The sequence below is a fragment of the Paroedura picta genome, chromosome 15, assembly GCF_049243985.1.
Source record: "Paroedura picta isolate Pp20150507F chromosome 15, Ppicta_v3.0, whole genome shotgun sequence".
NCBI classification, from domain to species: domain Eukaryota; kingdom Metazoa; phylum Chordata; class Lepidosauria; order Squamata; family Gekkonidae; genus Paroedura; species Paroedura picta.
In genome coordinates, this window is record NC_135383.1 from 21004711 (window position 1) to 21019086 (window position 14376).

Consider the following 14376-nt stretch of genomic DNA (forward strand, 5'->3'; position numbering starts at 1 on the left):
AGGGGTCCCGACCCCCAGGTTGAGAACCACTGCTGTAGTTGAATGAGCCCAGGGCAGGGTCTGCACTAACTTTCTTTATTCCATTGTCAAACCTGTTGAATTCAGATCGCTTTGAACTCGGGTCTTCGTCTCCCCCCCCCCATTGAAACAGGAAAGTCTTCTGCACATGGTTAAGGTAGTTCAGAAGGGGGGGCAAGCCTCTTTCTTTCTTTTCTTGAAGGGGGGGGGGAGAGGAGCCAGGCAGGGAGCCTCTTTCTTTTCTTGGAGGGGAGGGGGAGAGGATCGAAAAAGGCAGAGGAGGGAGGAAAAATCCAGGACCGACAGAAGTTGAGAGAAATTAGGGGCTTCTCCTTTAAGGCAAGTGTGTCACATGACCAGGTGTAGCCTATCAGAGGTTCTCTACCATGGAGTTTTCTTTCCCAATCCGGATATTGAGCATTAAAAGCACTCTAAGATATCGCACAATAATGGTAGGGTCACTCCGGATCAATCCTTCTTGCTGCAGAAGGAAAATTTATATCGCCCAAAATCCAAACGGAAATCGCATTCTGTGTAGAGTTCAGGGACTAAATCGATCTGGGGTTGGAATAAAAGCCCCGTGCAGTTTACACCCAGGTTTGGACCTTTCTGCTGCAGGTTTTCCTGGTTCACCTGTACCCAAAGCCACGGCTTAGGCCAAGTGTTTCTACAGCACGGACAGTCATCACAGCAGTTCCTGCTGCCTCTTGGCTCAGGGCAACTGAGCTTTCTGCCACCTTTGCCCTGAGCCTTTCTCCTCAGCCTCCTTTCTCCTCAGCCTTGCGTAGGGCCAGTTGTGGGACTTGCCCCCACCCACTGCATCCCTTCCTCCTCAGAGCTGGCGGTTGTAACTTCCGGCCAGGCTGTCTGGAAACGGGCCCAGCCCCTGCAGCACCCCACCGTTGAAGGCCCGCAAGTACATTTGTGGGAAACATCAGTTGTTCTGCTGCAATTTGAACAAGCAGGCCAACGCGTGCAGCTGATAGAGGCGGTGTGTTGCTGATCTAGCTTCCCAAGTGTGCCGGGGGAGAGGGTGGTAGGAGAGAAGCATTGCCAAATACAGCTGATATTGAATTTCTTTGTGAGTCAGATGTGCTTTTGGCAGCAGAAATTCTATCTTCATGCAACCCAGACCGAGAACATTTGGAAATCATCAGACAAACGGTAATAAGCAATTCTAGTCCCCTGCCTCTTTTATCAGTCTAAAGTGAGGGGATGCAAACAGATACTTCTCTCTCTCTTTCTCTCTCTCTCTCTCTCTCTTCTCTCTCTCTTTTATTTTCAACCTTCCAATCTGATCCAGACATTGTTAGGCATTGCTGTGGTCATGGCGGTGTAGTAGATCAGGTGTGAGACTTGGACCAGGTAGGTTTGGTCCAGGCCTCCCTGACCTGGAGCCAATCACTCCCATCATAACCTCTTTTGCGGGATGGCTGTCTGGATAAAATGGGGTAACCCGAGTTTCTCGGAGGACGGCCAGGATATAAGCGTCAATAATAACTTTAATGACTGCTGATTTCCGCCGGCAGCCTTCGTATCGTCTTAACTCTCTTTCCCACTGGAATCGATTGAAAATATTTAACTTGGGTCGGGTTATGCCCTTTAGATTTGTTGAAACCTTTTTGCTGACTGGAGTGCAGGGATTTCTTTTTTTCCTTCCCATCGAGTGTAACATTTTTGCTCCTCTGGAAATTATATTTGGTGTCAATGCTCACTCTTGCGCAGAAAAAAATTTGAACAGTATGATCACGAGGAGGCTGCGTTGCTAGGAGCATAGACTCTAGAGCAAGGGAAGATATACTACCACTCTATTCTGCATTGGTAGACCTCATTTGGAATGTTATGTCCAGTTCGGGGTGCCTTGGATGGTGGTGGAGTCTCCTTCACTGGAGGTTTTTAAGAGTGATTGAATGAGCATCTGTCAGAAGTGTGATTTTTAAGTTCCTGAGAAGGTGGGGAGCAGGACTAGATAGTCCTTTATGGTCTCTTTGAGTTCTCTGTGTGAATCTGATTCTGAAGAATGACCAGCAACCCTTTTTGCTCTCACAATTGCTGTTCTTGCAGCCAGTACAATTACAGAATTTACCACTGGCTTTCTCTGGATTTCATGCAGCCCATTTTGCCACCCAAGTACCTTCCGGGGGACTGTTGTAATTGCTCTCGGATTCTTTTCTTTTAAAATACAGGTTAAACTGGCCCTGGGAACACCATCAATTGCTATTTGACATCCCCTTCGGAAGGTGGTGGTTCTTAGACTGTGGAAAGGGGATGGTTCCTATCCTCCTCTCAAAATACTTCCCCGTGGCCTTTTGAAGGCCCAAGATTTATCCTTGAAAACTTCACATTTCCTCTTAATCCCCGTACACTGAGAATAGAGGAGAAAGCTTTATTTTGGTTGTCCTTAATAACGTTTGTCATAAATACCAGTGTCTGGTTGGTGACCGGCTCATCTCTCTATAACAGCTGTTTTCTCCAGCCTGTCCGAGTCCATCCCACAGAACCATCTTGGTTCCTTATGCAAAGCTGCTTTTGACGGCCATCAGCTGAGGGGTGAACAGTTAACCAGGCTCAGTGTGTCTTTAGGAAACTTTTGCTAATGTTTTCCCCCTCCCACTAAATAAACATTTCAGAAGAGAATGATGTTTTATCCATTCTATGACATCAGGGGTTCCCGACCATTTTCAACCTGCTGTCACCGTTGGAATTCTGACACAGTGTTGTGGTTGCAGCCACAAAATGGCTGCTACAAAATGGCCGCCGCAGCTTCCCTTCAGTCACACAGTGACTCTCCATTTCCCCCTGTGACGGAGGCTGACAGAGAGAGTGGCAGGAAGTCCACCCAGCCAGCTTTACAGGTCAGAGGGATTTAGAACCAAAATCTCCCTGTCCAAACCTGACTCTGCCAGCAAGGAGGGGTCAGCAGCCTTTTTATAAATAAAGAGATGGACTGTATCACTATACAGAGCAAGAGATCAACAAAGAACCATATTAAAAAAGCCCCCTTGCAAAACTGAAAATACACCGCTTGCTGCTTCTGCTAATAACCATGATAATTAGATTAAGAATTCATAAAGTTCCTGCTGCTGAAGGACTGGCTCTCGTGAGGTTTTTTACGCACAAGAATACCGGGTGCAATTTTTTTTCCAGTTTGCTGCCATAAATCTGTTCATGGTTGACTTGCTGCGACTCTTCCTCTCTTCTCTCTGTTTCCGTGGAGTGTCTCTAAGAAGCCCTCGAACGCACAAAAACAATCCTTGCCTGCCGTTCCCGCCTCGTATCAGTTATTCCAGCATCCCCAACCCCGCCCCCTTTAGTTTAACTTAATTTAAAGTTTTCTATTTTAAGAAATAGCGTGAAGTCCTTCAATTCCCACACGGACTCTGGCTATTTTATTATGGAGAGTTTTGTGTCACGGGACGGTCGACATTTTTGCAAAGAATGCTGGACCCAGACCCTGCTTTCCCCAGCAAGATACTTCTTAAAAGCCCACGAGGCTTGTTGGATCAGATCGAAAGTCTGCATTTTGCCTGTTGGCCAGCACGGCGCCTCCGGGAAGCCTGGAGATTTTCGGCGAAGCCTTTCAGTGCTATGCTCTCCCACAGGAGGTGGCATTGAGAGAGACTCTACATTCCGCACACAACAGATAATGCACTTTCAATGCACTTTAGAAGTAGATTTTGCTGTTCTGCACAGGAAAATCCAGCTGCTAAAGCTCAATGAAAGTGCATTATCCTATGTGTGCGGAATGGACCTCTATCTCCCAAAACATTGCTTTGTCATGGCTAGTAGCCGCTGACTTCCTGCATGGATTTGTGCCATCCCCTTTCAAGGGCGTTGCAGCCAGGGGGCAATCACTCTACCAGGAGTAGTCAAACTGCGGCTCCCCAGATGTCCATGGACTACAATTCCCGTGAGCCCCTGTCAGCATTCGCTACCCCCTCCCCAGCTCTCAGTAAAATCGTCAATCATTGACCGGTCCCCAGTGATAAAAAGGTTGGGGACCACTGCTCTACCTGATCCTCGACTGGAGATGCTCAGGGTTGAACCTGGGACTTCCTGCAGGCCAAGCAGGTGCTCTACCACTACGCCACAGCCCCTCCCTAATAATGGCACCAGTCAGTGCTTCTCAGCCATTATATAACTAGCTGGTCCAGTTCTTTCAGCATCTCATGTGGTCTGGCTCTCGTTCGTCTCTTGAAAAGCACCCAACCCGTTAGCCTTTCCTTGAATGCAGCCACTTGGTCTCGTGTCCTTTTACGTTGCTCTCTCCGGTTCTACAGTATCCTTTTCCAGACGGGGCAATTAGACCTGCATGCCAAAATGTAGCTGTGTTCCTGAGCAGAGAGGAACGACATAGTCATGACCCTTTTTAAAACTGGAAGTTAATTAGAGGTTTTTCTCTTTCTATAACTACCAGTACTGCGTTTTAAGAGCGAACAGGCAGGGGGAGGGAGAGATTGTAAATCTTGATAAGGGTCTGGTGATTAATGGGGAAGGCGAACGAGGCACAGATTCTAGGGAAAGGGGAAGGAAATGGCAGGGAATATTCAAGCAATTGTGTTTGTTAATGTCTAAACATTTCTGAGATCATTGCTTTGTATATTTAATGCACAATGGTCAACCGTGGAGATTCCATGCGAAGAGGAGTAAAGTCAGTGTAGGAATTATATCATCAACCGATTCCTGGTTTGTGGTACAAATGTGATGGTGAGTCACAGCTAACCTATGCCAAGCCCACGGGCCTTTCAATAGGTGTTCAGAGGTGGCTTGCCTGACTCTGGTGGTCTCCCATCCAAGTACTAACCAAGGCTGACTCAGCATAGCTTCTGAACGGATAAGTCTAGCCTGGGACATTCAGGTCACGGCATGTTTCCGTATTGTTGTTGTTATGTGCGAAGTCGTGTCCGACCCATCGGGACCCCATGGACAATGATCCTCCAGGCCTTCCTGTCCTCTACCATTCCCCGGAGTCCATTTAAGGTTGCACCTACTGCTTCAGTGATTCCATTCATCCACCTCATTCTCTGTCGTCCCCTTCTTCTTTTGCCCTCGATCGCTCCCAGCATTAGGCTCTTCTCCAGGGAGTCCTTCCTTCTCACGAGGTGGCCAAAGTATTTGAGTTTCATCTTCAGGATCTGGCCTTCTAAGGAGCAGTCAGGGCTGATCTCCTCTAGGACTGACTGGTTTGTTCGCCTTGCAGTCCAAGGGACTCGCAAGAGTCTTCTCCAGCACTAGAGTTCAAAAGCCTCAATTCTTTGATGCTCGGCCTTCCTTATGGTCCAACTTTCGCAGCCATACATTGCAACTGGGAAGCCCATAGCCTTGACTAAACGCACTTTTGTTGGCAGGGTGATGTCTCTGCTTTTTAGGATGCTGTCTAGATTTGCCATAGCTTTCCTCCCCAGGAGCAAGCGTCTTTTAATTTCTTTGCTGCAGCCCCCCTCTGCAGTGATCTTGGAGCCCAGGAAAATAAAATCTGTCACTATCTCCATTTCTTCCCCATCTATTTGCCAGGAATTGAGAGGGCCGGATGCCACGATCTTTGTTTTCTTGATGTTGAGTTTCCGTATAGCTGAATCTAAAGTGATTGTGTTCCAGTTCAGCATTGGGCACCGTATAAACTGAAGCCTCCCAACTCCAGCAGTGGCTGCTGGTCTTTGAAGCCACCAAAAGCAGCTGTGACTTGAGGCCTTCCTTGCAACCCCCTCTTTGCCCAACGTGTCCGCAAAAAAATGGATTGCAAATAGTTTTTCTGTTGGTATTAAGAGGTTGTGTTAGCTTTTCTCCTCTCCCTGCCAGATTATATGGTGGTTTCATTGAAGATTCTTAGATTTTAATTCTGGTCCCGTGGGCAGTTGGGTTGATTATTGGTGTTTCGTTGACATTGCTGTGTAGTGACTCCTTGAGAAAGGCTGCACTAGGGTGCACTTATTTATTTATTTTATTTGTACCCCGCCTTTCTCCCCAATGATCACCCAAAGTGGCTTACAACATTCCACTGTCCTCCATTTTATATTCATTTGAACCCTATGAGGGAGGTTGGACTAAGCATGTTTCATTGGCCTGAGGTCACTAAGCAAGCTTCCATGGCAGAGGGGGGATTTGAACTTGAGTTTCCCAACTCCTTGTCCAACACTCTAGGCCAGGGGTAGTCAAACTGCGGCCCTCCAGATGTCCATGGACTACAATTCCCAGGAGCCCCTGCCAGCATTCGCTGGCAGGGGCTCCTGGGAATTGTAGTCCATGGACATCTGGAGGGCCGCAGTTTGACTACCCCTGCTGTAGGCCAACCTTTCTCAACTTTTAAACTGTTGAGAACCCCCCCTCAGATTTTGAGAAACCCCAGAAGTGTGATCATACAGAAGCATCGCCATATACAAGCCCACAGAGGACCCCTCTTCTTCCCACCCCCTCCAGAGACATCACTGGCTATTTGGGGGGTGGGGGTCGACATGATCATATTATAGTCATATCACCCAATCAATGTTTAACAAACTTAATTAACTCCCTCCCATTCAGAAACCCTTCCAGGGCTATCAAGAAATCCTAGAGTTTCACAAATCCCTAGTTGAGAAAGCCTGGTCTAGCCATTACAACACACTGGTTATGTAGGTGCCCGTGTATTCGTCTGCACTCCTGTATGGGAAATGTTCATTTATAAAACAGATGTGCCATCTCAGGAAATTAAAAAGAAAATAGCATCAGCATTGTGGGCAAGGGTACAACTACATCTGTCCTTAACTGTCTCCCAGCTGAAGTAGCAAAGCCAAGCAACGTTTTGAGAAGATTGTTAGTTCATACCTTGTAATAACTAATAGAGTAGCAGGTTATCAATCTACTCAACCTTTTTTGGGAGGAAAGGGCTTGGGGCCATGCCATCTCTGAACATGGCAATTTGCACAAAGCAGGAGAACTAGAAGAAGAAGAAGAGTTGGTTCTTATATGCCGCTTTCCCCTACCCGAAGGAGGCTCAAAGCGGCTTATAGTCGCCTTCCCATTCCTCTCCCCACAACAGACACCCTGTGGGGTGGGTGAGGCTGAGAGAGCGCTGATATTACTGCTCGGTCAGAACAGCTTTATCAGTGCCGGGGCTCACCCAGCTGGCTGCATGTGGGGGAGTGCAGAATCGAACCCGGCATGCCAGATTAGAAGTCCGCACTCCTAACCACTACACCAAACTGGCTCACCAAACTAACAACCTGGCTGAGAGGTGATAATGATGATGTTATCTGTTCCGTCATGTCTGCCCTCCCGGCGATTCTATAGGAAAGGCTCCACCACATGTTTCTATCAATGACCGCCTCTTTCAGTTGGTCCACGGTCATCCCTGTATTGGCTTTGATCGTGTCGAGCCAGCGGATCCGTTGGCGACCACATTTCCTTTTGCCGCTGACCATGCCGAGCATTAACGATTTCTCCAACGAGTTTGATCGCATGATGTGTCCAAAGTAAGTGAGTTTTAGCCGTAATATCTTCCCTTCTAATGACATAGGCTGGGAGGGGAGATCCCAATAAATAAGCTTCAGGAGCAAACCAGCCTAATCCTTGGGTTCCCAGGTAAGGAGGGCCTCGTAACGATCCCAGTGCTAAAGTTCACGTGGAAATAGATGTAGAAGAAGATTTATATCGCAACATGGCCCCTTGCTACTGAAGAGTCCGTAACCCCAATGCTGATGCCTCCCTTGGATTTATTTGAACAATTGGGTCTCGACGAAAGGCCTTGGCTCCCGATCACAGTTAGGACATGCAGACTAAATGCAGTGAATTATGCCAGTTCATAAAACACACGCACATAAGTGTGTGTCAAGCAGAATCTAGATTGCAAAGGGGGAGTCTCTTGGGGTTTGGCCTGGGAGCTTATTAAGGCTTAAAGGAAATCTCCAGGGGTCTCCGACCTGGCAAAGTTTATTTGTGTCGCATGGTGCATCGTTATGGCTTACAAGAACGGAAGGTAGGAGTTCCAGGACGCCATGTTTCTAGCCTGATTTTTCTCAGGACAGTGTAAAGAGGATAAAAATGTGTGTCATGATATTAATTTTCCTTTCGCTAATGCGGCCCAAGATCAGAAGACGACAGTCAATCTGTCAACCGCCGCCTTTTCTTGTTGTTTTAATGTGTTCGAAGGGTGAAATGTGTTTTTTTTTTCAGATATGTTTTATATTTGCACCAGGTAATGAGAAGGACGATATATGATGTGCTTGTGCCCTAGAGGGGGAGAAAATGGAAGGAAATAATTGAACGCCATAAATCTTATTCCAGTGCTTCACCCCCCTTTTGCCTCCTGTTCGGTGTCTCTCATGCTAGTTCTTATGCTTCAGTCAGCAGCATGGCTGCCCTCTGGATACCCTTGGGACCCCCACGGCTAGCTTGTTGGGGACTAAAGTGCACCACTGGGTGTAATCGAAGACTTGTGTTCCTAGTGGGTCCACCTTCCCCTATTGAATATAACTAGCTGCCCCACACATTATCTTCATAAGGCCTTTGGAATGCCTCTCTTCTGTTGTAATAGTAACTTGCCATCTGGGAGGGAGGGAGGGAAGAGCTACTGTTTGAGAAACACAAATCTCAAGCTGTGCTGGATGCGTTGAAATAATTGCATGGCTCTTTGGATCCTGGCCAAAGAGTGTTTTCATTGCAAGATGAAGTGTATTTCCTCCTCCTTTGTTGTTGGGTTTTTTTTTGTCCTTTTAATTGCTAAAGGCCAAAATAGACCTGACAACAAACGCACGGCTCCTGCCGGAAATGGAAGCCACGAGTCTAGTTCTCCCTCTCCGATACATTATCATGTAATATGAATTTCCCATGCTCTGGTCATTTCCACGGCCCAGCTCTACACATCCTGTAGTGCAAAGAGTAGGTGGGAATGCACAAAATGACTGGAAATCAGAATATGCATAAATTGCACCTCATGTTTTCCATGGGGAACAGGGACTGGGCACCCAGCTGCCATTTATTTATTTATTTATTCATTCATTCATTCATTCATTCATTCATTCATTCATTCATTCATTCATTTATTTATTTATTTATTTATTTATTTATTTATTTATTTAATATACTGCCCTCCCCCCGGGGGCTCAGGGCGGTTTACGTAATAACATAAGAACAATGCAGGGAACAATTGTTTATCCTAGCATGCAGTTTATTACTAGGTCCCCTGTTTTTCCCTAACATTTTGGAACATGCGATACATGTCCAAATCTTCGCCTGGGTCTCAGTTTTTAAACCCAGTGCTTCTTTTCCATACATTCCAACTCAGGTGTGAAAAACAGCAATAAAGAAAATCATTTTGAGCATGTGCAAAATGCACTGTCCTTCTTTACGGAGTCACTGCAACATCTGGAAATAGGGGAAACACATTCAGATCATGAATCATGGTTTCCAGAAATGAAGAACTGTTGATAGCTTTATATGAATATATATGTGCATGCGTATATTTCAAATAATGCAGAACATCCACAGATGAATAAATCTGGCTTGTATCTATTGTGGGTGCTTATGTTCCACTAGGTCTTAGAAGGAACTTTTTGGCTAGACGTTTTAGTTTAGAAACTTACAGTTGTATGTATGATTTCTTGCCTAGTAAGTTTAAAATCTCTCTCCACCAGCTGGTTTATCATATTATTTAGTGGTTTATCATATTATTTAGGTGTTTCCTTATTGGATGTTAATCCTAAGGTTTCCCTGTTTTGCTAACAGGGAGCTTTGCCTAAATGAATGCAAGGCTAAATCTGATAGAACAGTGGTCCCCAACCTGCGGGCCGCGGCCCGGTGTCGGGCCGCGGCTCCCTCTCCCCGCCCCCCCCCGCAGTAAAAAACTTCCCAGGCCACAAGCGTGCAGCCCGGAAAGCTTCTTACTGCGGGAGGGCGGGGAGAGGGAATCAGGGCCGGGCCGCGCATTGCGAATGCGCCGCCCGTGTGGGCGTGGCCCGCGGGCACAGCCCAATGCGCGGGCGTGGCCAGTGTGGGCGCAGCCCGGGGCCCGGCCCGGGGGCGCGGGCCGATGTGCGGGCGTGGCCCGATGTGCGGCCGTGGCCCGATGCCCTGCTGGTCCCCAGCCTCAGAAAGGTAGGGGACCACAGTGATAGATGAGGTGGTTACACAGTGCAAACATCTGGGGCTCCTCTTAGAATCCTAGAGTGGGAAGGGGCCATGCAGGCCATCTAGACACCCCCCTGCTCAATGCAGGATCAGCCTCAGGCATCCAGGATATCTATCCAGCCACTGCTTGAAGACCTCCTTAGGCAGTCAATTCCGCTGCTGAACTACTCTGTGAATTTTTGTTTCTTGATAACTAACCGATATCGTAGCTTAAACCCATTTGGAAACCACCCCAAGACAGCTGTGCCAATAGGGGCAGTCTAGAAATGTAATAATAAATAAATGACTGTGGGGCAGTTTGGTGGAGTGGTTAGGAATGCGGACTTCTAATCTGGCATGCCGGGTTCGATTCTGCACTCCCCCACATGCAGCCAGCTTGGTGACCTTGGGCTCACCACGGCACTGATAAAACTGTCCTGACTGAGCAGGAATATCAGGGCTCTCTCAGCCTCACCCATCTCACAGGTTGTATGTTATGGGGAGAGGAAAGGGAAGGCGACTGTAAGCCGCTTTGAGCCTCCTTCGGGTAGAGAAAAGCAGCATATAAGAACCAACTCTTCTTCTTCTTCTTCTTCTTTTATCTTTTGTTGCCAACGGGAACCTTTCCCTACCCTCCTCAAAGTGACAACCTTTCAAATACTTAAAGCAGGGGTAGTCAAACTGCGGCCCTCCAGATGTCCATGGACTACAATTCCCAGGAGCCCCCTGCCAGCGAACGCTGGCAGGGGGCTCCTGGGAATTGTAGTCCATGGACATCTGGAGGGCCGCAGTTTGACTACCCCTGACTTAAAGGATGTGATCCTGCCCTCCCCAGCCTCCTCTTTTCCAGGCCAAACATTCCCAAATCCTTCAGCCTTTCCTCACAGGGCTTGGATCCTCCAGGCCCCGGATCATCTTCTTTGCTCTCCTCTGAACCCTCACAATTTTGCCCACGTCCTTTTTGAAGTGAGGCCTCCAGAACTGCACACGGGACTCCAGGTGGGGTCTGACCAATGCGGTATATAGTGGTGGGCCTACGACATCTTGTGATTTGGATGTGAAGCTTCTCGTGATGTTGACGCAGCCCAGGACTGAATTTGCCTTCGCTTGACTAACAGTTTCCCTCAAAGATTTATTTATTACGCTTCCTTGCGGTACGACTTGGATCCTGCCCTCCCTCTCTGCCCCCTCCTTTTCATCCGGCTATTTGATCTCCTTGTGGCAACATTACCTGAAGCGATTTAGCCGCGTTAAGACGAGGCAGCGTGTTGTGTTAAAAGGCTTTTAGGAAAATATTTAAATGGACTGCTTTTTTAACGAAACAAAAAAAAGACGCCATCCACCGTGGGCTGGATCAAAAAGCTAATCCAATAAATATTCATGGGGCCCAGGCTTGCTCTTTGAGTTCAGGGAGTCACCTTCTCAGCCTCAGGTGTTTATTTAGCGGGACGTGATGAGAGGCCATTTCATCTCGGAGCTTGTCGGATGGCTCTCCCGTAATGTCTTTTCCGTGCTGAAAAGGAGGCTTTGTCGGCTCCTCAGCACTTGGCCCGCCAGCGCTTTTGAAAGGTTCCTTGAAACGGGGACTGGAGATTTCTCGAGGACGAGGAGAATGCAGAAGGGCCGGGGACTTTTATGGTTTGCTAAAGGCTGTGTGAAAAGAGCCTCTTGTGGCGCAGAGTGGTAAGGCAGCAACATGCTGTCTGAAGCTCTGACCATGAGGCTGGGAGTTCGATCCCAGCAGCTGGCTCAAGGTCGACTCAGCCTTCCATCCTTCTGAGGTCAGTAAAATGAGTACCCAGCTTGCTGGGGGGTAAACGGTAATGACTGGGGAAGGCACTGGCAAACCACCCCGTATTGAGTCTGCCATGAAAACGCTAGAGGGCGTCACCCCAAGGGTCAGACATGACTCGGTGCTTGCACAGGGGATACCTTTACCTTTACCTTTAAAGACTGTGTGAAGCGCTGATATTCAGCTGCTGCAGAACTGGAAAAGCCACACACTAGAGACACATGGCGTGGAACCCATTTTTAAAGTGTTGTGCTGTGTATGTCCCTCTTTCGGCTTCTCTCCTCCATTTGCGTGCACAGCCCCCCCCTTACTCCAAATCCACTCTGAGGGTCCTGATCCCTTAGCGCACTGGTTCTCAACCACGACCCTTTAATACAGTTCCTCATGTGGTGGTGACCCCCAACCATAAAATGATGAAAGTGTTCTTTCACAGAAATTAAACCAAAACAGACTCACGGCGTGAAGATCCATTGGTTATAAATTGTATATAAATTGACAGGCGCCTTCAGGAGGAGCAGCAACAGTGGCGGTGCCCCCCTCCCACCAAGCTGCTCGCCCTGCCGTGACCCCTGTGAAAAGAAGAAGAAGAGTTGGTTCTTATATGCCGCTTTTCCCTGCCCGAAGGAGTCTCAAAGTGGCTTACAATCCCCTTCCCTTTCCTCTCCCCACCACAGACGCCCTGTGAGGGAGGTGAGGCTGAGAGAGCCCTGATATTACTGAAGAAGAAGAAGAGTTGGTTCTCATATGTTGCTTTTCTGTACCCGAAGGAGGCTCAGAGCAGCTTCCATTCGCCTTCCCTTTCCTCTCCCCACCACAGACACCCTGTGGGGTGGGTGAGGCTGAGAGAGCCCTGATATCACTGCTTGGTCAGAACAGTTTTATCAGTGCCGTGGCAAGCCCAAGGTCACCCAGCTGGCTGCATGTGGGGGAGTGCAGAATCGAACCTGCCATGCCAGATTAGAAGTCCGCACTCCTAACCACTACACCAGACTGGCTCAAAAAGGTCCTTCGACCCCCAAACGGGTCACGACCCCCGGCTGAGAACCACTGCCCTAGCGAAAGGCCAACTGCTGTGAAGGTGGCATTCATTTTCATTACTAGTACCACTTAGGATTTATATAACCTTCTAGAGCAGGACAAATTTAGAGTCCAGTGGCACCTTTAGGGCCAGCAAAGTTTTATTCAAGTTCTAAGGACTTGTTCCTTGTGTGTTCTTTTTCAGTGGCACCACACCAGCTCCCCATCATGTAACATTTGCACTTTTGGCCTGTATCCCATCAACAGTAAATCAGTAACCGTAAAGTTGTTGTTTAAATCGAGGAGGGGAACTGGGGGAGAGGAGAATGAGGAACGGCATAAGCCGCTCTGGACAAAAGTGGGGTATAAATAAAGTCATAAACTTTGCTATGTAAGCTTGCACATAGATGTGTGGATATGGGCACGTGCTCCTTATACTAAGTAGATCACAATAGCTGGACCCAATTGCAAACAGACGGCATTCCCTTGTTCCGAGCGGCTGCATGATACCATAGCAATAACACAACTGCGCCCCCCCCCAATAAAACACAGTAAAAACATCAGTGTTTTTTTTTTTTACCCCAGAAGGAAAAGACCTTGATGGCTCTTACTGTTGATTGAAATTTCTGTAGATGACTGTAATGACTTTATCCAGGGGTTCTCAACCTTCCTAATGCTCATCCAAGCTGATCTGCTCTTTGAAAACCACTTTCTTCATAACTTCAGGCATAAATGTCTGATTAATGAAGGCTCACGGCATGCGTCCCACAAAGTGGGCTCTGGTCTGCAAAACCTTACACTAGAATCCAAAACTTTGAAGGTGTCATAAAACTCCTGTTTGTTCTTGAAGCAAAAGTGAATATCTGGAAAATGGTGACCCTCCCCCCCCCCACTCCCACCCCACAGACACACGAGGTGTGAATAGAAAGCAGAGGTTTGGCACAGGCCAAAGATCGCTTGGTGATAGGTTTCATTTGCAAAAAGGACTGATACGTATTAAGTGCCTGAAGCAAGTTGGTCACTCTTGTGCCAGGTCATCCTTAAATGCAAGCACTAAGTCACATGTGTTTTGTGAGCTGGCCCTGCACATTCAGAATAACTGCACAGCACAACTCCGCTGAAACCACCACTGTTCAGAATCCACCCCCTCCCCTTGAGAAATTTTGCTAGCCTTATCAAGCAACTTTCTTGTATCCCTTAGATCAGTGGTCTCCAACCTTTTAATCATCAGGGACTGGTCAATGCTTGATCATTTTATTGAGGCCTGGGGGGGGAGTAGTCTTTCACCAAGGGCTGTTGCTGCCGCCGCCTGAGCCCCTGCTCTACTTGCTTTCCCACCAGTGCCCCTGATTTCCTGCCACCCACTGGGGGGCGCTGCCAGCAGCAGCTGCACAGTGCCACACCAAGGGGGAGCCTCAGTCATGGCGGCTGCTGGAGAGCACCAAAGGTGAGCCGGCGGCAGAGTGGCA

At 48.0% G+C, this 14376-nt stretch overlaps 1 long non-coding RNA gene across 1 annotated transcript in view; it reads left to right on the forward strand.

Moving 5' to 3' along the window:
• The first annotated feature begins 957 nt into the window (after nt 1–957).
• Nucleotides 958–14376, forward strand: part of LOC143824658 (uncharacterized) — a 28942-nt gene continuing 15523 nt past the window's right edge. The window contains exon 1 of the long non-coding RNA XR_013226823.1: nt 958–1182. This is a non-coding gene — a long non-coding RNA (uncharacterized LOC143824658). The remainder of the gene's footprint in view (nt 1183–14376) is intronic.